Consider the following 24,194-nt stretch of genomic DNA (forward strand, 5'->3'; position numbering starts at 1 on the left):
AAATTCTCTAGAACTCTCGTATTAAACGTCCCGTGTTCCGGAAACGCCAAACATCCCTCTTTTTCTGTCAATTTGTGCCATTGTTTCATCCATAAGCAAGGCGCGACACCTTTTTCCTCCATAACTATATAAGCTGGAGTACCTTCAGGCGGTGTAGGCTCCCCTTCACTCGCTATAATGTATGCGTCTCCTTTCAGAGCGCTCTTAAAGGCTTTGATAAAGTTCATCTTTGCGTTTTTTTTTTTTTTGTTTGTATTTAATCAAGAAGTGACTTTAATTCCCAGGACACTCTTCACCCACCTTTCTCAACCTATTGCCTCTTACGGATGGCAGCCAAACCGTGCGCGACCCCTCTCAACAACTGACCTATCTCAGCGCGGCACCACTGACGTCACACTTACACACTGCAGCTGACAAAGTCTTGCGGCTCGTCCGCCCCTCACTGGATTCACACTAAACTAATGCAAAAATTACTGCAAGCACCTTAACAACAACAACAACACAAATTTGCCGGTTTACTACAGGAAAGGTAACACATTCGCTTCAGAACTTTACAGAGATTTCACTTGAAGCCTCGGCCGCTACTCTCTCCTTCTCAGTTCCCGCATACGCAAGCAGAATTCGACCCGCAAATCTTACTCTCGACTTGTCAATGGTTTGTTCTAGTGCACCTTAGAACTTGCCAAATCTCCATCGAAGGTTTCACACATACAATTTGACTCAAACTCGACTTGTCAACCACGCCCGATTGACCTAATTAAACCGCACAAATTACAACATAAACCCAAGTGTCTCCCACACTTGTCAATATACTCCGGAGTCTTAGACCACGACGGGTCCGTACATGAACAACCAACCACGTGGATAATTTTGAGCACAAAGCGCCACACTTATATGAAGTACGCCGACTTCCCTACTCTCATACTGCAGAGTACGCCCACTCCTACTAAAACAACATTTACCTGGCCTAGATACACACAAACTTCACAAACCACCTGCAAAAAGCACAAGCTGAGCAAGCGCAAATCCTACACCACACATGCTATGACGCCGAGAACATTCCCAACTCACTTAGGCAGGCTCCGAGATCCCAGGAAAGTCATGGTGAATTTAGAAACACATCATACCTCCAATTGTCATTATCTCAGAAAAACAATCTAAACAATAATTCTCCGTCCTAGGGCCCCAAAGGGCCAAACCGTCGCTCTGCTACCAGAACTGTTAACGTGTCCCTTTATGATAATTTATTACACATCAGAACTTGTTTCAGGCCAATGAATCTTTTGACCCAGTTGAGAGTCACCTTAGGACGAGATAGCTAATCAATATGTCAATCAATACGTCTATGATGTCATTAATCAATTCAATACACTCCCATGACCTTTCAGTCATGAATAACCGCACCAGTTTAGTAGAATTTTATGAGTTTTATTCCCTATTGCTTACAAATCTAAAAGCAGGTGCGTCAATCTCAAAACCAAGAAACATAATAGCATAATCACCATATGGCAACTTTGGTAAGATTTCATTAAGGCGAGAATTACAAACATCAGAACATAACACGGCGTGAACATAGATCAATTTAACAGAGTGTCAATAATGCGTCAGTTCAACAAAACATAGTTTCGGTTGTTTCTCTATTTGCATCAGTTTAGTGAACACCTATCCTAACCACTGATTAGCATTAGCATGTTGGGCTTCATGCAAAACAATTTAGAACACCAATTTGGAAAACATCTAACTATGGTCTCTGTCAAAAGTAAGCAGTTGGTACCTAGAAAGGAAAAGCAAACAGACAAATCACATATACATTGTCATAATTACCCTCCAAAGTTTAGGTCAGCGCACAGGTTCAGTCTTCGTCTTCAGGACATCAGTCAAATCGCCATCTGTCAGAACTCAGCTCCGGGGTAATAAGGTGCACTTCCCTCATAAGGAGGTAAAGTGTAAAATGGACAAATCTAAGGACGAGGATGGTTTAAGTAAACCAACAAGTCACCAAACAGAGTGACAGAGTTTCTGGATAAAATCAATAGCATTCCCTAACCCACCTAAATGGCTCCCCGTGTCATGGGTTTTTATCCCTTTTTCGTTGTACATTCGCCCAAAATTCTATTGGACATTTGTTATACCCCACCATCTTTAACCTATCAGGAAACACATTAGGTCACCTAACTTTCAACCCATATTATTTTACAAGTCTTTGATTGGTTCTCCCATTCGATGTCTTCAGAGGTGGCACGTCCGGTATGATTTCATCTTTCTGTAATTCTTTGCACATCTTTTGGTCAGTAGCTCCTTTGTCTTCACCGGTTTGAATGACCTTGTACAATACATTAATCTACACTGTTTCAATTTGTTTTAATATCATCCTACAAGCAATGGAAAAATTCATGGGAAACGGATCTAGCATGGTTTCATTCGTCTTCTAGTTTGAAGAAAAATAAAAGGTTGTGTCCTTTTGTGAGTTAGCACACTGCAAGATAGGAAAAATACATTTAATATGAGAGCCAAGCAGCTAAGCTTCGACTCATGCTAACTTAAGGCCTATAAGGATTTCAGCACAAATTCAATAACGCAATCATTAATAATTAGTATAAAACTTATTCAATATAACATTTTATAAACATTTTAGTCATTATTATTAGTCCACGTATACATTGGCGGCCACTCCCGTGGTCACATTTCAAGTGCATGTTTAAACAAATACATCAATACAGTTTCTATGCAGCACAATCACACTTTAATTCATAAACATTTATGTTAATATAGATTATATAAGCTACGCTCTCTCAATCCTATGGGGGCACTGGGTAGCGAGGGTGAGTCCCAAATTTATGGAACACTGATCATTAATGCTCCTCGCACCTTTGATCACCTTTGAACCCAAAGGAAGACCTGATTAGGCCCATTCGACGAATATGATTGGAGAGATGCTCTAATGGCACCAAGAACTATCACTGTCTCCTCCCGATTGCACATACTGCAGACATACTATCTATACTGTGCCTACCTCCCTCTGACCAGATTGCAACAGGTGGGGCTCCTTCTGGACCCAACACCCTCCCGTTGTAGGGATCCTTCAGCTGACTTCTGTCATATAACATGGGTGTGTCCCCAGATACAGAGGTTCTGGGCAGCGATAACGGCTAAACTCACTGGGGTGCTGGGATGGGAGGTCCTGTTATCATCGCTAATGATTCTTTTAGGGGTCCTTGACACTATAGGGGATACGAGAGCCACCCGAATCTTCTTGGGGACTGCTCTGACGGTTCCCAAGCATGACATAACATAGAATTGGAAGGCCTCTGCTCCTCCTACCCCTTTCTCAGTGGGGATGAGAGGTGGACTGGTGTGCGCAACAAGAAAGACCAGTCTATGAGGCCCAGGGCTGTCCCCACAAGCATTCTCAGATATAGGGAAAATGGTTGGGTCAATTGCCTTGATGTCCCTATTAAAACGTATGGAACTGTTGGAGCTTCATTACAAGACACTGATTGATACGCATGGCATGTCTGAATGTATATATGATACCATTTTGTACTATGTTGCCTTGCTGTACTATTGACCTTTGAAAAACATAATAAAATGTGTTTATAAAAAAAAAGGAAACCGTGCCCAATCAATGAGGGCAATCAATGAAAACAAAAAAACATAATCAGTAACGAGTAAACACAATAATCACAAATAATCCACATACACAAACATGAAAGATAATTTGTGAACAGCCTAACCCGACTGTGATTATTAAGCGTAAAGTCCTTTTAAATTAAATTGTCCTCTTGCAAGGGTCTTTATGAGTGTCCATCAGTCCAAAGATAAGGGACGTAATCCACGTAAGGACGTTGCACCCCAACGCTCCAAAGCCAGACCAATGCTTTTTGATCTCCTTTGGGGACTGAAATTGATAAGATTCACCCATTATTTGGGCGGCGATCCTCACAGCAGATCCACAAGGTATTGGTGCTACATTCTAGAGCAGGGAAGACATTCAGGGCACTGGACCTCCTTTTCTCCATCTTTCCTGTTCAACAAAATCGTTTCAGCAGTTTTTCTCTGTAATACACTTAATGCATTTATTAATTTAAAAACAACTCTCTCATTAGAAACTACATTCCAACAAACTCATAATTGTCCCTCATTCACTCCCCTCTCTCTTAAAGTACTTAATAAAAACTGTCCACTACCAAATCATCACTTTGGGTTGCTTGCAATTACTCCCCTCTTCTCCCCCTTACATTTCTGCAGTTCCTTCATGTTGACACCTCTTGGGATCAGATCAGTCTCAATGTCCTCAACGTTCTTGGGTATTCCATATTGGATGTAACTTTTTGGAGATAGTCCATGACCGGTTTCCAAATGGACTCACATTTTTCCCAATCCTCCTGCATGTCAAATGATATAATTTCAACTGCTAACAATGACCATAATCTTCATGCCCAGTTTATAATGTGTGGGGTCTTAGTTTTTTCCAATTTGATGTGATTTCCTGTTTCACTGTAAGGAACATTTGTACTACTACCTTCCAATCCCTCTCCGTCTGTTTCACCTATTCTGTGGTTTAACAAAACATCATTATTACCTGAAGGGTCCGATGGGTTCCGAAGGTTAATGCCCTCATTTATATAACTCAAGTCTCTTTCTAGAATATTTTGCTCACCTAGCATGACCATTGCAGAGCCCTCTGTGTTACACACTCTCTAAGGTTTTCCATCTTTGTCCGGGAAGAAGTGGTCAATTTTTGTGGGGTCATGTGCTAATTGTACATGATTTTGCAAGAAGAACCCCCATTTCCTGTACAGCAAAAGTCGTCTTTGGGATGTTCCTCCACAATCTGGCCCATTCCTTTTGTGTAACTTCCTTTCCCACCTCATTGTTCCATTGCTACATGTAGTGCCATATGTGAGTGTGTGAAAGTGCCTTCAGTGTAGTGTAAATGGATGATACCAGACCTCTAGTCATTTTGTAATTAGTGAACATTTTACCAAAAGGTGTTAGCTCTGTATTTTGGAAGACACATGGCCACGTGTCTTTTTGGAAAATATCGGTGTCTGTCAGTTTCTAATAGGTTGAGATTTTTCTTACACTGAGTGAAAACATGAAGGTTTGGCTCTGGAAAAGGTCTCTCTGTAGCCTACAAACTCAATCCCTCTACCTTACATTTTGTGTTGAATCTAGTGCCGGTTTAAAATCTAGATTAAGTATCAGAGTGAAAAGTGACAGAAAGGATGCTAAATTTATAATGTGTGTTGAAGAATCAAATATTCCCGAAGTGGATTCGTAATTTTGAATGCATAGGACACTTTTTCCTGCATATTTGGGGAGACAGATTTTAAAACATGGTGGTGTGCCAAATAGGTGCATTTCCATGCTTGTCCAGTGGTTTTCTGTTTCGCAAAGGGGCCATTCAAAGGCAATCCTCATGTGGGTCACCCTACATAATATCTTTATGTCAAGTAGGACAGTCCTCCTGTCCGCCTCACCCCCTATAACTGCTTTCTAGTTATTCCAGGTTTGTGGTTTTGCTGGATGAACTTATCATACATGCACTGTAATTGCTGCATATCTTGTTTGAGAAGCGAGACTGTCAGGACCTGAAAAAGTGCATTAATCTTGGAAGTATGTTCATCTTCCACCCAAGAAATGATCATTGACTCCCTACAACTCCACAGATCATTCTTTTCTTCTCCTTTTAAAAGATGGATAATTTACCCTATGTAGCTCCTGAAATTGTGTCATCTGCACTCCTAGATATTTGATGGCTTTTGATGCCCATTTGAAGGAGGAAAGTTCCTTTACCTTATGTCTAACAGTGGACTCTATTTTTATCCCCAAGAGTTCTGATTTTGTATAATTCACCTTAAACCTTGACACTCTTCCGTATTGTTGAAGAAGGAGAATAACTGCGGATACCTTATTCACAGGGTCTGTCAGGGTCATTCATATATAATCTGCGACGAGATATATCCTATGTGAGGAGCCTCCAAAGTCCATCCCTCAAATCTCTAGTGCCTGTCTCACTAATTGGGGTGGCGGTTCAATTGAAAGCGTGAAAAGGAGCAGCAACAAGGGTAATCCCTGTCTCGTGCCAGGCAATAGTTTTTTTCTTGAAGGTACATATTCTAGCTTTTTCAAATACTTTGAGAAACGGCCATTCGACGCAGTAAAGTGCTTTTCTGCATTAATCTCTACTGTTGGAATGACGAATGGCTGTCAGATTGTTCAGTGAAATGTAAGATCCTGCGTATGTTATCGGAGGCCTGGTAATTTCTGATGAAACCTGACTGATGTAAATCTATCAGAAAGGACAAACACTCCTTCAGTCTATTTGCCATTACCTCTATAAGCTTAAATCTGAATTGAGGCGCATTATAGGGCGATACGTGGTGCATTATTCTTTAAATTTGCAATATTTATGCTTTAGATATATAACTGCTTTAATCATAGAATCAGTCACTCTACCTGATTCACAGAAAGTGTTAAATAGCTTAGCCAGTTGAGGAGTCATTAGGGAGACAAATCATTTGTAGAACCCCTTCCTAAAGCCTTCAGATCCTGCGCTTTATTTGATAATAAAGTTTAACGACTCTCTCCACATCCTTATTTATTATTTAGTTCTCCAGTTCATCTTTCACATTTTCACAGGATAGGTAGGAGCACTGATTTCAGTAAATCAAGGATTTACTGTTTTGGTAATGCTGGCTTTAATGCGGTTCAGAATTATAATCAAGAAATAGCTCAGGTTTATCGGCTTCTGTTTTAGAGAAGCACCCATCATGTTTTCTTATGTTACTCATACAGGAGAGGTCTCTAGAATATTTCCTTTCTACCAGTTATTTGACAGCTTTATCAGCAAAGAACCTTTGTTTAAGGTACAATAAGGCCTTTCAGACATTTTTGTAGTAAATCTACTTGGTTTCTTATTTTAGTAATTTCTATCAGATGTGAGGCAGATCTCCCCTGTTGGCATTAATGTTTTTTTTGCCTTAAGATTGCTTCTAGTTTGTATTTGGACACGGACCACATATGTCTCCGATGTGTCTTAATAGCTACTAAGGCTATGTCGAGTCCAACTGTCTGATTCAGCAGTGTTCCCATTTTTCAGATGTAGTTTATTCTGGTGAAGGATCTGTGGAAATGCGAAAAGAAGGGTGAGGTCCCTATCCACTGGGTGGGTTTCACTCCATGATTGTGGTTAGTCCTGTGTCCAACAATCGTGTTAAGAAAGTCTGGGTTGTCTCCCTTACTGCGTACCTGTCCAAAGTATCTTCTTTCAGTCAATCAGGGTTCTAGTATAGCATGGCTAATCACCCTTAAGGGTCTCAAGGTGCTGGTTGGGGGATCTACAGTGCAATTAAGGAGCTGAATGGCCGGTTCGGCCGAAGAGCCAGGTCTTGAGGTCCTACCTGAATTGAGGCAGTGAGGGAGACAGCTGAGATTAAGAGAGTTCCAGGTCTTAGCAGCTAAGTATGAGAAGGATCTTCCTGTGGCTGTGGTCTTGCGGATCTGTGGGATGGTGGCCAGGGCTATGTGGGCAGAGTGGAGCTGTCTGGTGGGGGTGTAGATAGTGGGGCACTGGTTGAGGTACATGGGTCTGATGTTGAGGAGGGCCTTGTAGGCATGTGAGAGGAGCTTGAAGGTGATTCTCTTGTTGATCGGGAGCCAGTGGAGGTCTCTCAGGTGCCCGGAGTTGTGTCAGCGGCAGGGGATGTCCAAGGTATGTCTGGTGGTGGTGTTCTGGATTCTTTTCAGCTTTTGTTTTTTAGCTTCTGAGTGGCGTAGCGTGCGCTACTGTAGTTGAGCTTGCTGCTGACGAGCGCCTTGGTGACCGTTCTGGATTCAATGGGGATCCACTTGAAGATCATTCAGAGCAGGCCGAGTGTGTGGAAGAAGGAGGATGAGACAGTGTTAATTTGGTGGTTCATTGAGAATGAGGAGTTGAGGATGATGCCAAGGTTATGTGCGTGGTCGGTCGGTGTGGGGGGGACTCCGAGCACCGCAGGCCACGAAGAGTTGTCCCAGACGGAGGAGGTGGTTCCTCAATGAGAACTTCTGCTTTGTTGGAGTTGAGCTTGAGGTAGATGTTCTTCATTCAGGCAGCTGCTGCCTTCATCCTGTTGTGGAAGTCGCTCTTTGTGGCTGCAGGCTTGTTGGTGAGGGAGAGAACCAGTTGGGTGCAATCAGAGTAGGATAAGAAGATGTTGAGTCCACGGTTTCTGATGATGTCTGCAAGCGGGGCCATGTAGATGTTGAAGAGGGTGGGGCTCAGGGAGGATCCCTGAGGGACTCTGCAGCTGATCTCTGTAGGTTCGGATGAGAACGGAGGGAGCTTGACTTTCTGGATTCGGCCGGTGAGGAAGGAGAAGCTCCACTTTAGGGCTTTGCTGTGGATGCTGGCTTTATGAAGTCTTGTGCATATAGTGTGGTGGGAGACGGTGCTGAAGGCAGCAGAGAGGTCCAGCAGGATGAGGACTGCAGTTTTGCCTCGGTCAAGGAGATTGTGGATGTTGTCTCTTGCAGTGAGGGAGCAGTCTCTCTGATGTGGTTGCTTCTGAAGTCTGATTGTAAGGGGTCCAAGAAGCAGTTGGTTTCGACGAACTGGGTGAGTTGGGCGTTGATGGCTTTCTCGATGATTTTGGCCAGGAATGGGAGCAGAAAGATGGATCTGTAGTTCTTGTGATCGTCGGGTCTGTGGAGGGTTTCTTCAGCAGGGGGGTTGATCTCTGCATGTTTCCAGTTTTCAGGGAAGGTGGCAGTCTCAGTGGAGCAGTTGATGGTGTGGCAGAGTTTGGGGCCAATGGTGTCACTGGCTCTGTTGCATAAGTTGTGGGGGCAGGGGTCTGAGGGAGCTCTGGAGTGGATGGTCTTCATGATCTGTAGGGTTTTGTCGGGGTGAGGGTGATGAAGGTGGTCCGGTTGGTTATGGTCAGCTGGGATCTGGAACATTTGGGTGTGGTGGTTGCGGGTAGTGTTGGTGGGTCCTGTGTTTTGAAGCTGTCATAGATGTCAGAGATCTTGCGATGGAAGAACGTGATAAGGTTGTTACAGAGGGCTTGGGGGGCGATGTCTGTGGTATCTATGCTGGGTTTGGTGAATTCGTGTTGAAGAGTTCTTTGCTGTTGTGTGCATTGGCGTTGTATCATTCCTGTATAACAGTTTTCTTAGTGGCTCTGATGAGGTGGTGGTGTGCAGTGATGGTGGTTTTGAAGGCTGCGTGGTCTGCCGGGGTCTTGCTGCTCCTCCATATTCCCTCGAGTTGTCTGCAGGCCATCTGGACTGTTGGAGGTTGGGGGAGCATCAGCTGAGAATCTCAGCAGTCTGTGTGCCGGAGGGTTTCCTGAGGGCAGCTAGAGCCTTGGCGCAGTGGGAGATCCATAGGTGGAGGTTGCGTTTAGATGTGTTGGTGTTCGTGGTGGTTGGCGGTGGTGTGCTGGGGAGGGCAGCAGTGAGTTTGTCTTCAGAGACCTTGTCCCAGCTTCTGCGCGGGTAGCGGTGGGTGCGGTGGTGTTGGGTGGGCTTGGTTAAGTATAAGTGGACACATCTGTGGTCAGTTCATTTAAGTTTGGAGGTGTGACTGACAGAGATGTTGCTGCTGGCGGAGAAGATGGGGTTGAGCATGTGTCCTGCTGAGTGTATTGGAGAGGTGACCAGTTGTTTGAGCCAGATGGTTCTTTCCAGCTCGAGCTGATGGACAATATTAAAATCTCCTGCTCACAGGATTTCTTTTCAAGATTTCCCTTGCAATAGATCCAGGATCATGGATACATGTGTCTTTTGGTTATTGTTAGGCGCATGCGAGGCAACTAATGTGATCTCACTTCCATTTAGCTTACCAATGAGTATTACATAGCTCCTTTCTTATGTGTTAATAATTGTTTCCATTACTTTCAACAGTAGGAGCTTGTGTATTGCTGAAAATACACCTTTGCTTTTCTTATCTTTAGCTATGGTAAAGAACTTTGGGGGTCATTCCAACCTTGGCGGTAAAAGCCGCTTACCGCTGTCAGAAAACTGCCAGAACACCGCCGCGGCCGCGGTAAACCACCACGGTCATTCTGACCCAGACCAGGCAAACCGCCAAAATACAGACATCCACAAAAGTCCGCCACACCAAAGGCCAGCGAGAAACTGGCGATGGCCAAACCTCCACCGTCACGCCAACAGAAATACGCCCACACTATCATGACCCACGAATCCACGCGGCGGTCTTTCAACCGTGGTAATCCATTGGCGGTACACACCGCCGCGCTCAAAATACACACACATTTACAAAACACAGCCACATTGGACAAATCGAAAAACACACACCTGATACACATACACACACCACTCCCACACACCCAACACAATATAAAACACACACCCACATCACCCACAAACCCCCACTTCTACAGAATCGGGACCACGCACTGAGAAAAAAAGAACTGAGCACCCAGACGCGCATTTTACTTTCACCCAGCAATATTTCCACGCACTTCACACAACACACCAATATACATCACCACACAATCCACCCCACACATCACCCACACCAACCCATGGCACCGCAAAGACACCCCAGGTTCTCCGAGGATGAACTCAGGGTCATGGTGGAGGAAATTGTACGGGTAGAGCCACAGCTCTTCGTGACACAGGTGCAGCACACCACCATTGCCAGGAAGATGGAGCTATGGAGCAGAATAGTCGATAGGGTCAACGCTGTGGGACAGCACCCAAGAAATAGGGACGACATCAGGAAGCGGTGGAACGACCTACGGGGGAAGGTGCGTTCAATGGTATCCAGGCACAACATCGCGGTGCAGTGGACTGGCGGCAGACCCCCACCTCCTCCCCCAGAATTTACAACATGGGAGGAGCAAGTCTTGGCGATCCTGCATCCTGACGGCCTCGCAGGAGTAGGAGGAGGAATGGACTCTGGTAAGTCTCATCTTCACTACTTCATCCCCCCACCCGCATGCCAACTCATACCCCCAACCCTCACCCTCACCCCCATCACATCCTGCTCCTTGCAAATGTCTCCACATCACAGCCCACCCATCCCAACACCAAGCCCTGCATGCGACCACAAAGCATGGACACCCATCACCAAAGCATGCCCACTGCACATACCCATCCCCCACCAAATCACCATCACAAAAGCCCCCACACGGGAATGCCAGCACTGGGGTAGAAGGGCACCCACCCATTACACGCTATGGCACACACAAATGCAATAACCATACTTTTATACCCCTGCAGGACCCGAACGCCACGTCACCGCGCAGGAGGGTCCACAAATGTCCACTCCACCCCCAGAAGAGGCCCACAGTGAGGACAGCACCTCTGTCGACCTGGATCTAGATGACCAGCCCGGCCATTCGGGGACCTCGGACAGTCGGTTCCCCTCAGGCAGCCACAGCCCATAGCAGACCCTCACCCCTCTGGCAACACCAGCACAGCACCCACCCAGCGGGCCCATCCCTCAGTCCCCAGGACACGTCAATCAGCGGTGTGTCCACCACTACAGGGCTCCCACTCCAACAACAACAGGGACCTGGGGGCAGTGGTAGTGGGCACACGGTCCAGGGGACAGAGGCACAGGGAAACAGGGGAACTGGGAGGGCTGCTGTGCGACAGGGGGGGGACAGGCCCAGGGAACCCACTCTCCACGAGGCCCTCTCCTCCATCATGGGAGCCTACCACCACTCCCAGGAGACAATGGCGACGGTCCTGGCCAGGTTTCAGGAGATCCAGCTTCTGCAGGAGGAACAATATTTGGGGTTCAGGGAGGAACTACGAAACATCAGTTCCGCCCTGGCCACCATTGTAGGGGCTCTGAATCAGGTAGTCACCACATTGCGGGACACTGTGGCAGGACAAAGGGCCCCTGACACTAGCATGGACCAAGAACTGCCTACCACCTCCGCCGGCGCTAGTGGACAGGAGGCCCCGCCACAGGACCAACAGGCCACCAGCACCCCACCCCCTGCAGAAGGAGAACCACCCCGCAAGCGGGCCCTGAGATCCAGGAAGAAGACAGAGTAAGATGCCAAGGCCCCCGCCAGGAAAGGATACCTCCCTGATTGTCATCCCACTGTCCCACATTGACACCCTGTCCATTCTTATACTGCCCATGCTCCACTTTCCACAGGCATTTGGACATTGCACCTGTGATACTAATAGTCTGGACTCTGCCATGGACAATCCTCCACCATCACCCCTCACCGACTTGCAACCACCCACCAATATAGGACACTGAAATAAACAGTTATTCGAGAAAACAATCAGGAGTCTGGCTGTGATTTTTCACTAATGTATTAGACATTACCATCCCAAAATGCATATTTACATTGTGATGCCAACATACCACTGTCACACAGCTGTAGTCCATGGGTAAACAAAGCAGATGTCACGCAGTATGGGCCACATCTCTGAAATATGAAGGGAAAGTCACAACTCAGTTACCATAAACTGGGGGAAAAGGTCAGACAGTAGAGAGGTAGTAGGGGTTAAGTATATGTATAATGCCGGTGTGTATTCTTACCTGTGTGTCATTGAAAATACTGCTGTATAACTGTGTCCCTGTTGTCTATGTCATCCTCTTCGGCTTCCTCTTCTTCACTCTCCACAGGCTCCACAGCTGCTACAACACCACCATCTGGACCATCCTCCTGCAGAAAAGGCACCTGGCGTCGCAAAGCCAGGTTGTGAAGCATACAGCAGGCCACGATGATCTGGCACACCTTTTTTGGTGAGTACAATAGGGATCCACCTGTCATATGGAGGCAGCGGAAACTGGCCTTCAGAAGGCCGAAGGTCCGCTCGATCACCCTCCTAGTTCGCCCATAGGCCTCATTGTACCGTTCCTCTGCCCTTGTCCGGGGATTCCTCACTGGGGTCAGTAGCCATGACAGGTTGGGGTAACCAGAGTCACCAATTAGCCACACACGGTGCCTCTGGAGTTGACCCATCACGTAAGGGATGCTGCTATTCCGCATGATGTACGCGTCATGCACAGAGCCAGGGAACTTGGCATTAACATGGGAGATGTACTGGTCTGCCAAACACACCATCTGTACATTCATCGAATGATAACTCTTTCTGTTTCTGTACACTTGTTCACTCCTGCTGGGGGGTAATAAAGCCACATGGGTCCCATCAATGGCACCTATGATGTTGGGGATATGTCCAAGGGCATAGAAATCACCTTTCGCTGTACGCACATCCTCCACCTCAGGGAAAACAATGTAGCTCCGCATGTATTTGAGAAGGGCAGACAAAACATAGGCTGGGACATCCCTGATGCTATGGCCACTGTTGTTTGAAATGACCCACTTGCCAAGAAATGGAGTACTGACAGCACCTGCACTAGAGGTGGGATCCCTGTGGGTTGGCAGATGGGTGACATCAGGTCTGGCTCCAGCTGGGCACACAGTTCCTGAATAGTGGCTCGGTCAAGCCTGTATGTCAGTATAACATGTCTTTCCTCCATTGTCGACAGGTCCACCAGCGATCTGTACACGGGAAGATTCCTCCATCTCCTCGCATGTCCCAGCGGACGGTGCCTATGAAGGACAACAGCAAGCACAGAGTCAATTAGCCCACAGGTACGTAACCACAGTTTCCACAAAACACAATTCCCAATGCATTGAATGGTTTGTAGGAGTGTTGATGCAAGGCCTAGGTATGTGTGACGCAGTTAAAAGTAAGCCATGTGGGCCCTTGAAATGGTGGCTGCCTGACCTGTGAAGTGTGACAATGGGATGTGAGGTCAATGCGCTGGCATGGCACACCGTGGCGGTAGGCGGTCGAAGACCGCGGCGCAAAGCAGCATTGGTTAACATTGAACCCTATGGGTCTCAGGAGCCAATGAAGATGTGCGCCGGCGGTCCGGTACGCACCGCCGCGGTACGCACCGCCGCGGGCATGACCGCCATTTTATATCTGCTTAATCACTCGATATCTGATCTTCGACAGGAGAGGACCTACATTGCAAGTGCTGCTGTGACCTCGGTCTGGAAGAGACAATGGCTCATGCGACTGGGGAAAGGGCCCCTGCCTTCACTGCTCAGGAATTGGAGAAACTCGTGGATGGGGTCCTCCCCCAGTATGCGCTACTCTACGGTCCTCCAGACCAACAGGTAAGTACACTGGGACCATGCTTTGTGGCCAATGCCTGTGTTGAGTCGGGTGGATGAAAGATGGTGGTGAGGGGAGAGAATGAGGCATGCATCAGACGACGGATGACAGGATGTGCCACATGGCAAGGGTAGGGATGGGGGACCACTCACATTGAGGGTGCAGAAGGTGATGACTCTTTTTCTCCCCCTGTACATTTCACATAGGTCAGCGCCCACCAGAAGATAGACATTTGGCGTGCCATCGCCAAGGACGTCCGGGCCCTGTGGGTCCACCACAGACGGGGCACCCACTGCCGGAAGAGATGGGAGGACATCCGACGCTGGAGCAGGAAGACGGCGGAGGCTCAGCTGGGGATGGCCTCCCAACGTGGGAGGGGTGCCAGTCGTACTTTGACCCCCCTGATGTCCTGGACCCTGGCGGTGGCCTACCCCGATTTGGATGGGCGCGTGAGGACATCACAGCAGACACAAGGGGATGAGAACAACCTCATTCTGCTGACTTTGCGCGCAGAGGAGGTGTCTGGGTGGGGGAGGAGGGCTGTGGGTATCCCTAGGCCAGGGCGATTTCTGTAGGCTAGGCCCCTCCGTAAGGCATGGCCCTGTGCCCCTCCCCCCACCTCTGTAGGGTGCCAAGTAAAGTAATCCACGGCCCTGTGTCATCTATGTGTGCAGTTGTCGTCCATAGGCTTGTAGGCCATGTCCCACGGATTGAGTAGTGGACCCCAAGTGCGCGGCGTAGTGCAGGGGGCTTCTGTGTCTGTCCTCTCTGCCAACGGTGTCGCCAATGCATGCACTCAACATGTCTTTATTTCCCCCCCTCCCTTTTTTGTGGTCTTCCTGTTCATGTGTGCATTAGCATCATCAGGCGGAGGAGAAGTGGCATCGGAGCACGAGGGAGCTGCATTCCACATGGCCCTGGAGGGCCATGCAACGGATTCCGAATACACCAGTGGGACGGAGGGCGAGGGGAGCTCCACAGCGGGGACTCGTGCAGACATTAGTGACACGGACTCGTCCTCTGAAGGGAGCTCCCTTGTGGTGGCGGCAACATCCGTGCCCCCGCACCAACAGGTACAGCCGCCACCCAGCGCACCAGCACCGCCCTCCCAGCAGCCCCTCAGCGTTTGGCCCATGCCCGCTCACCCAGGAAGGTGGGCATCTCCTTCGCCCCAGGCACCTCAGGCCCTGCCCCTGTCACCCCCCATTGCCCTCAGTGAGGAGGTCATTGACCTCCTGAGGACGCTCATTGTTGGGCAGTCTACCCTTTTGAATGCCATCCAGGGTGTAGAAAGGGAGGTGCACCAGAGTAATGCATACCTGGAGGGCATTCATTCTGGTCAGGCTGCCCATCAGCGATCGTTCAACACTCTGGCCTCAGCACTGATGGCAGCAATTGTCCCTGTCTCTAGCCTCCCTCCTCCAACTTCCTCCATCCATACCCTATCACCTGTACCTCTGCCTAACCCAGACACACCATCAGACCAACCTGCACACACCTCAACACCCAAGGGAAGCTCATCCAGACATAAGCACCACACATCACACAAGCAACATCCACATACAGACATACCAACACCCACTGCCTCCACTGTGTCCCCCTCCTCCTCGTCTCCCTCCTCCCTCCCTGTCACGTCTCCACTCACACCTGCATGCACAACATCTTCAGCCACTACGTCCATCACCAGCACACCCACCAGAACCACCCGCACACGTGCAGTCACCACCCCCACTACCATTCACACGTCCCCTGTGTCCTCTCCCACTGTGTCTGTGACCCCCTCTTCCAAGCTACACAAACGCAGGCAGCCACCCACCCAACACCTCACGATAGCATTCAGCCCAAGCACCTGCACCCAAAGACACCAGACTGAAAACTCCTACAACCACAACCTCTTCCTCCACTCCCATACCCACTACACCTACCCGTCCCTCTGTTCCTAAATTGCTTTTCCTTTCCAAACTTGACCTCTTCCCAACAACTCCCCCACCCCGTCCATCTCATAGGACTCCATTCAGCACCTCAGCGGGACCTGGAATGACAGTGTGCCATGGACTGTGGAGTCCCCCACCCTCAAGGGCAGCCAGTTCAATAAGGAGCCAAGGCACCGCCAGCCCACCCCCGGTCAAACATCCAAAGATTGTCAGTGGCCGGCGCGGGAGGCCGAAGACACAGGGACCAAAATCCCTACCATGGCTCCGGCAGGAAGTGTGGTGCCACCTGGCACACCGCCAAAGGTGGGGAAGGGCCACAGGCGAACAGGGAAGGCTTGGAAGGGCAGCACGCCCGACAAGTCCGCCAGCAGCCCAGCTGGCCAGGAGGGCCCCGCCAGCCCCATTCCAGGTGGGCAGGAGGACACCCACAGGCCCCGTACTGCAGCCCAGGAGGGCCCCGCAAGCCCCATCCCAGGTGGGCAGGAGGACACCCACAGGCCCGGTACTGCAGCCCAGGAGGGCCCCGCCAGCCACACGACAGATGGGCAGGAAGGCACCGCCAGCCACAGGTCAGGTGGCGAATGACCTCCGTGCCATGGCCGGATACGCTGAGCTGGGCACTCATCCGATGCACCGCTGAACAGGGCACCGCCGTCTCACGCACCGCTGAACAGGGCCCTTCATCTCAAGCACCGCTGAACTGGGCACCGCCGTCTCAAGCACCGCTGAACTGGGCACCGCCGTCTCAAGCACCGCTCAACAGGGCCCTTCATCTCAAGCACCGCTGAACTGGGCACCGCCGCCTCAAGCACCGCTGAACAGGGCCCTTCATCTCAAGCACCGCTGAACTGGGCACCGCCGCCTCAAGCACCGCTGAACAGGGCCCTTCATCTCAAGCACCGCTGAACAGGGCACCGCCATCTCAAGCACCGCTGCTCTGGGCACCGCCGTCTCAAGCACCGCTGAACAGGGCACCGCCATCTCAAGCACCGCTGCACTGGGCACCGCCGTCTCAAGCACCGCTGAACAGGGCCCTTCATCTCAAGCACCGCTGCACTGGGCACCGCCGTCTCAAGCACCGCTGAACTGGGCACCGCCATCTCAAGCACTGCTGCACTGGGCACCGCCGTCTCAAGCACCGCTGAACAGGGCACCGCCATCTCAAGCACCGCTGCACTGGGCACCGCCGTCTCAAGCACCGCTGAACAGGGCCCTTCATCTCAAGCACCGCTGCACTGGGCACCGCCGTCTCAAGCACCGCTGAACTGGGCACCGCCATCTCAAGCACCGCTGCACTGGGCACCGCCGTCTCAAGCACCGCTGAACAGGGCACCGCCTTCTCAAGCTCCGCTGAACTGGGCACCGCCGTCTCAAGCACCGCTAAACAGGGCCCTTCATCTCAAGCACCGCTGCACTGGGCACCGCCGTCTCAAGCACCGCTGCACTGGGCACTGCCGTCTCAAGCACCGCTGCACTGGGCACCGCCGTCTCAAGCACCGCTAAACAGGGCACCGCCGTCTCAAGCACCGCTGGCCCATTGGCGGAAGGGGCAGGCCCGCCTCTGTGTCGGGCAGGGCTGCACAAAGCACTCTGGGCACCAGTCCCCCTCCCGAACCAGTGGAGACTGTTATCCACTTGTGAGACTGTGGCTTTGCACTCCCCAGGATGGAACAGTGGGTAAACCACCCAATGTAGAGACTTGAGAGACTGTGGCTTTGCACTCCCCAGGATAATGCAGTGGGCAACCCACCCAATTTATAGACTTGAGAGACTGTGGCTTTGCACTCCCCAGGATAATGCAGTGGGCAACCCACCCAATGTATAGACTTGAGAGACTGTGGCTTTGCACTCCCCAGGATAATGCAGTGGGCAACCCACCCAATGTATAGACTTGAGAGACTGTGGCTTTGCACTCCCCAGGATAATGCAGTGGGCAACCCACCCATTGTAGAGACTTGAGAGACTGTGGCTTTACACTCCCCAGGATAATGCAGTGGGCAACTCACCCAATGTATAGACTTGAGAGACTGTGGCTTTGCACTCCCCAGGATAATGCAGTGGGCAACCAACCCAATGTATAGACTTGAGAGACTGTGGCTTTGCACTCCTCAGGATAATGCAGTGGGCAACCCACCCATTGTAGAGACTTGAGAGACTGTGGCTTTGCACTCCCCAGGATAATGCAGTGGGCAACCCACCGAATGTATAGACTTGAGAGACTGTGGCTTTGCACTCCCCAGGATAATGCAGTGGGCAACCCACCCAATGTATAGACTTGAGAGACTGTGGCTTTGCACTCCCCAGGATAATGCAGTGGGCAACCCACCCATTGTAGAGACTTGAGAGACTGTGGCTTTGCACTCCCCAGGATGGAACAGTGGCCATGGAGGCCCCTCGTGGATCTGGCGTCGTGGACTCATCTGGCTGAGGTGCCCCCCATTCCCTTCCCCCTGAGGTGCCTGTAGTTTTCCTATCTGATGCCCCTGCAGTGTTCTCTCCGTTGGAGTCAGGTATCCTGTGTGGGCTTTGCCCATGTGATTTGGGCCCAGTGGTCCACGGACAATGCCTGCTACAATGATCCAACTTTCAAATTTATGTATATAAAGGTTTTAGATGTGTGATATATTTTTAAGCCAGTGATACAATATATTCCAACGTTTAGAATCATTTCCTTTTGTCTTTGCATTCTTCCGGGGGGTTTGGGGGGTGTAACTCTGAGTTGTTGCTATGCATTGATGTGTGTGTTGCAGTGGGTGAGGGTGGGGGTGGGTGTGTCGCCTATGTGTGTCCCCGTAATTTTTTCCCTCCACCCTCCCCTGTGTCGTAGGTGCAGTACTCACCGTTGTCTTCTGCACCGGCGTTCGTGCTCCTGGTAGAGGAGCAGGAAGACAATCGCTGGGAGGATGTGTAGTTCGGGTTCCATGCTGTCCAGATTCCTCGTGGGGTGTATGGAGGTGAGCGTTTTCCGTTCGAACTGGCTGTTTCCGCCGTGTTTTTATCGGCGGGGCTACCGCCCCGGAAAAGGTGGCGGATTGGTACGTTGTGATGGGGTGGGCGGTACATTGACTCTCGCCTGTCTGTTGGCGGTGACCGCCGCGCTGTTTGTTTGTCCCGCCGTGGCAGGGGGTGTGTTGAAGTGGCGGTCTCTGTTGGCGGTTTCCGCCAGGGTCGGAATTCCATTTTTTTTACCGCCAGACTGTTGGCGGTTTAGCCGCGGGTTTAACACCGACCGCCAGGGTTGGAATGACCACCTTTGTGTTGTACAATATGTGTAACATTAATCTCTTGTCATTTAGCATCAGGTGGGTCTCTTGCAGGAATATCATGTAAGGTGCCTCTCTGGATAAGGCTCAATACATCTTGTGCCTCTTTATAAAAGAGTTTACTCCCTATACTCTCCAAATTGGTACATTGCACATAGGTCTAACTGGCAATGGTGGAGAACTAGCATGTTATAGCTTGAAGGAAAGGTACTGGTGGCCCCCTTGGGGTGAATTGTGGCACAGTTCCCAGTTATCCACAGCCTCTCCCAAATCAACAAGAATACAGCTTTCAAAAAATTAACCATCTTCACCACAGAGGTCAATGCAAAAAGGTGGTGTGACGGAGATACAACTGCTGTGGCCAGTGACCCCCACCCGCTTCTATTGATTTCCATTGTGAATCTTTTTCCCTCTCCTCTATACCTTATACAACATTAACAGTATTGCTCCTCACTGATAGTTTATGTCTCCCTTACACATTACTACTGATGTGTTTTATTCTCCCATCTGCTGTTTCCAGTTGGACATTGGTTTTCCTCTAGTGAGTTTGCCCAGCTTGAATTCTTGCTAGGTATCAATGGTATTTTCTTCCATCTTTTACTAATTTGATCAATCTCATTTTGCCATCAGTTTTGCAGATCAGTGTCAGTGGGTGCACCCATTTGTGTTTAATCTTTATGTTTTTGGGTGCCACTGCATTTCTGCAAATGCTTTCCTTCTGACTAGGGTCACTTGGGAACCGTCCTGGTACATTTGCATAGTGCAGCCATCAAAGATGATGCTTCTTGTTGTTGTGCTGGGCTTAAAATCCTGTCTTTGGTTTCTGACAATGTAGGTTTTGCCAGGATATCTCTCGCTTGTAGCCCAGGTTCCGGTCATGCTAGAAACAGTCTTCATGCTCTCAATATTCCAATGTCTGAAGTTGCTTCACCCACAAGGATGTGTTTGCATAGATTGATACAGTACATACTTACATTTGTTCCATCCATATTCTACCTGCCATAATGGATTTCATTACAAGATCAGAGGCTGGTATTATAGATTGCATCTTTTAGTGCCACTCCCCCAGCAGCAACTTTAAAGTAAACACATTACCATAGTATCCTTTCCAGAATTAGAACAAAACACACTAAGGCCATTGTCAGACCTGGCAGCCAAAGGTGGTCACCCATAACTTTTTGCATGCCTCTCTCCACTTTTTGGACACCGTTTTTGCTGGTTTTAGGACTCTGTGCACCTTACCACTGCTAATCATTGCTGAAGTGCATATGCTCTCTCCTTTAAACATGATGACACTGGATCATACCAAACTGGATTATTTAATTTACTTATAAGTATCTAGTAAAGTGCACTACATGTGCCCAGGGCCTGTAGATTAAATGCTACTAGTGGGCCTGCAGCAATGATTGTGCCACCCACTTAAGCAGTACCTTAACCATGTCTCAGGCCTGCCACTGCAAGGCCTGTGTGTGCAGTTTCACTGCCAATTTGACTTGGCATTTAAAAGTACTTGCCAAGCGTAAAACTCCCCTTTTTCTACTTATAAGTCACCGCTAAGGTAGGACCTAGGTAACCCATAGGGCAGGAGCTATGTAGACAAAAGGCAGGACATGTACCTGTGTAGTTTACATGTCCTGGTAGGGTGAGGCCTTCTCCTTTCATAGGCTAACATTAGGGCTACCCTCATGTACTGTTTGAGTTGTAGCTGCTGATCTGAAAGGAGTAGGAAGGTCATATTTAGTATGGCCAGAATGGTAATACAAAATCCTGCTGACTGGTGAAGTTGGACTTAATATTACTATTTTAGAAATGTCACTTTTAGAAAGTGAGCATTTCTTTTCACTTAAATCCTTCTGTGATTTACAATCCACATCCGGCTAGGTTCAGTTGACAGCTCCCTTGTGAATTCACTTAGACAAACCCCAAACACAGGATGCTCAGCCTCACTTGAATACATCTGCATATTGAAATGGGTCTTCCTGGGCTTAGAGGGTGGAGGGTCTGACACTTACATGTCAAAGCACAGTAGCCTGCCCTCACACCAAGGACAGCCACACCCCCTACTCGGTCCCTGGCAGACAGGATTGAACTGAAAGGGGATCTTGTGCACTTTTAAGCCACTCTTTGAAGTCTCCCCCACTTCAAAGGCACATTTCGATATTTAAACAGGGCCTCTGCCCCTACCAACTCAGACACTTCCTGGAGAAGAACCAGAACCAGCAACCTGCCAAGAATAACTGCCTGGCTGCCCAAAGGACTCACCTGACAGCTATCTGAGAAGGACTGCTGCCTTGCTATTTCCCTGCTGCTTTGCTGCTCTCTGGCTGTGCTGATGAAGTGCTCTCCAAGGGCCTGGATAGAGCTTGCCTCCTGTTCCCTGAAGTCTTAGGACCAAAAAGACTTCATTTATGCAAGAAGAACTCCCTGAGCGGCGAAAATCGACGTGCAGCCTGCCCGAAACGATGCACAGCCTGCATCTCGGTGAGAAAATCACTGCACGCGAAACCGGAACGTTGCAGTCTGACTTTGCAAGGAGAAGATCGACACAGTGCCAGCGTAGCAACCGGAAATTTGACGCACCTCCCACTGGATCAATGCAAAGCCAAGCCTGAATGACGCAGCCCGACCTCCTGAGAGGAATCGATGCAGCACCTGCTGTGCCTTAGAAATTTCCACACAACGCCCACCGGATTGATGCAGCCCCTGAGACTTCGCCCTGCCAACTCCGGAATTCAATGCATCATCCCCGGGGCGTCCGAAAACCCCGCAACCCGGAGAGGATCCAAGACCGAGCGCCGGAAACCAACGCAAAGCCTTCCCTGTGTGAAAAATAAACGACACATCATTGGAGGTGGCCCGAGAAATCGACACACACCTCCCTGTTTTCCACACATCTCCTCTGCAGTTTCTCGTGGAGAATTTGAATGCAAACCAGGTACTTTGTGCTTGCAAAGACATTTGTTGCTTTTAACAGACTAAAGACACTTTATATAATTTCTACAGTGATATTTTCAACATATACTTATTGCATCTTAAATCGTTTTGATCTGCATCTTATCAGATAAATATTATATATTTTTTTAAACACTGTGTGGTGTATTTCTGTGGTGTTCTACTGTGTTATTGCATGATTTATTGCACAAATACTTTACACATTGCCTGCTAAGTTAAGTCTGACTGCTCAGTGCCAAGCTACCAGAGGGTGGGCACAGGATAATTTGGATTGTCTGTGACTTACCCTGACTAGAGTGAGGGTCCTTGCTTGGACAGGGGGTACCCTAACTGGCAACCAAAGACCCAATTTCTAACACCCTTATTTATAAAAAATGGTGCACAACTGTGCGAACGCAGTTGTGCATTATTTTTTCTAATGCCGTCTAATGCCATTCCTTAAAGCCATCCATGCGGCATATTTATGAAATGACGCAGAACGGCGCTAAGGAATGGCTATTGCCACAAAAAAAGATGCTAGCCGGTGGGGGATGGCATTAGGGTAAATGGTGCTAGTGGGTCAGAATTGACGCTAGGGTGGTTAGCTGCAGAATTTCTGCCGCTAATCAGCCTAGCGTCATTTCTTGATGCACAAGCAGCCAAAAAATGACTCCTGTTTAAGTATAGACAGGAGTCATTACAACCACCCCAGTGCCCACCACAGGGGTCCAGTGTCCCCTGGGCAAGCTGTACATACCCAGTACCAAGCAAGGGGCCCTATGTAAAGGGCCCCCGAATGCACACCACATACATACACATACACTTACCTGCAGTTTACCTGGGATGGGCTCCCTCCTCCAGTACTGTCTCTGTGGTGTGGGTGGTGCGTGTTGCTGGAGATTGGGTGGGCATTTTTGTGCCCATTCCATGGTGTTTGCCCATGGAAATGGGCTTACATGAACTTTAACACGTGGTCTGACTAGGCATTAAATAATGGCCTAGCGTCATTATTTTGGTCCGCCTCCCACCCGCGTGTCGTTTCTGTGCCGGGTGTTAAATATGGCGATGGGGAGGCTAGCATCATTTTTAGGACGGGAACTCCTACCTTGCATCTCATTGACGCAAGTATAGTTGGCGCATCCTAAAAATGGCGCTACCACCAATATTTTGACGCTAGATGGGTCTATCATCAAAATATAAATATGGAGTTAGGTTTGCGCCGCTTTAGCGTAAAAAAAATTACGCTAAGGCGGTGCAAACATTTCATAAATATGGTCCTGCTTCCATAACTTAGAATCTTCTCCCTCTTGTGATTTCTGCTCCTGCAAAGATAAGTACTCCTTTAGGTCTGAGGTGTTATTTTGATGTGAATGGTCATTGCTTTGTGATGATTTTATGTGGTTTTGATGGGAGCTTCTAATTTATAGACGTATGTGAGAAACTGCATTATGTTCTCCTTTATTTAGGTAGTTAAATGTGGGTTATGATTTAAAACATTTAAAGGGTTAATACCTTTTGTGTTAGGATGAGCTGCCTTTTTTCTGATGATTTGTGTTAAACATGTTTATCATGGTGCGATGTGATTGTTTTGTTAGGATCGGCATGTTTGGTTACTTTCATATATGTGGCCCTTAGAAACATATGTAGCAAACAGGCATGCTGGAGTAATTCTATTGTCTGTAGGAAAAAGACTCAATGGAAATCGTGCATCAATTCTCGTGTGCTATGGTGGACATCTTGTTTTGGTCGGAAATCACTAGGAAATAGAGGAAATTTGTCAGAACAAGCCACGTGGGCTTGCATGAGTGCTTGGAACGTGATTAGTAAGCAAAACATAACAGTTTTTGGTAGCAGTGGTATTTTTGGAGTGGTAAGCATTGATTGAGACACTTGTTTTGGTGTGGGAAAAAATTAAGGAAGTTGGAGGTTTTATGATGTCCAAGGAAAC

Source organism: Pleurodeles waltl, chromosome 8 (assembly GCF_031143425.1).
Source record: "Pleurodeles waltl isolate 20211129_DDA chromosome 8, aPleWal1.hap1.20221129, whole genome shotgun sequence".
Lineage (NCBI taxonomy): Eukaryota > Metazoa > Chordata > Amphibia > Caudata > Salamandridae > Pleurodeles > Pleurodeles waltl.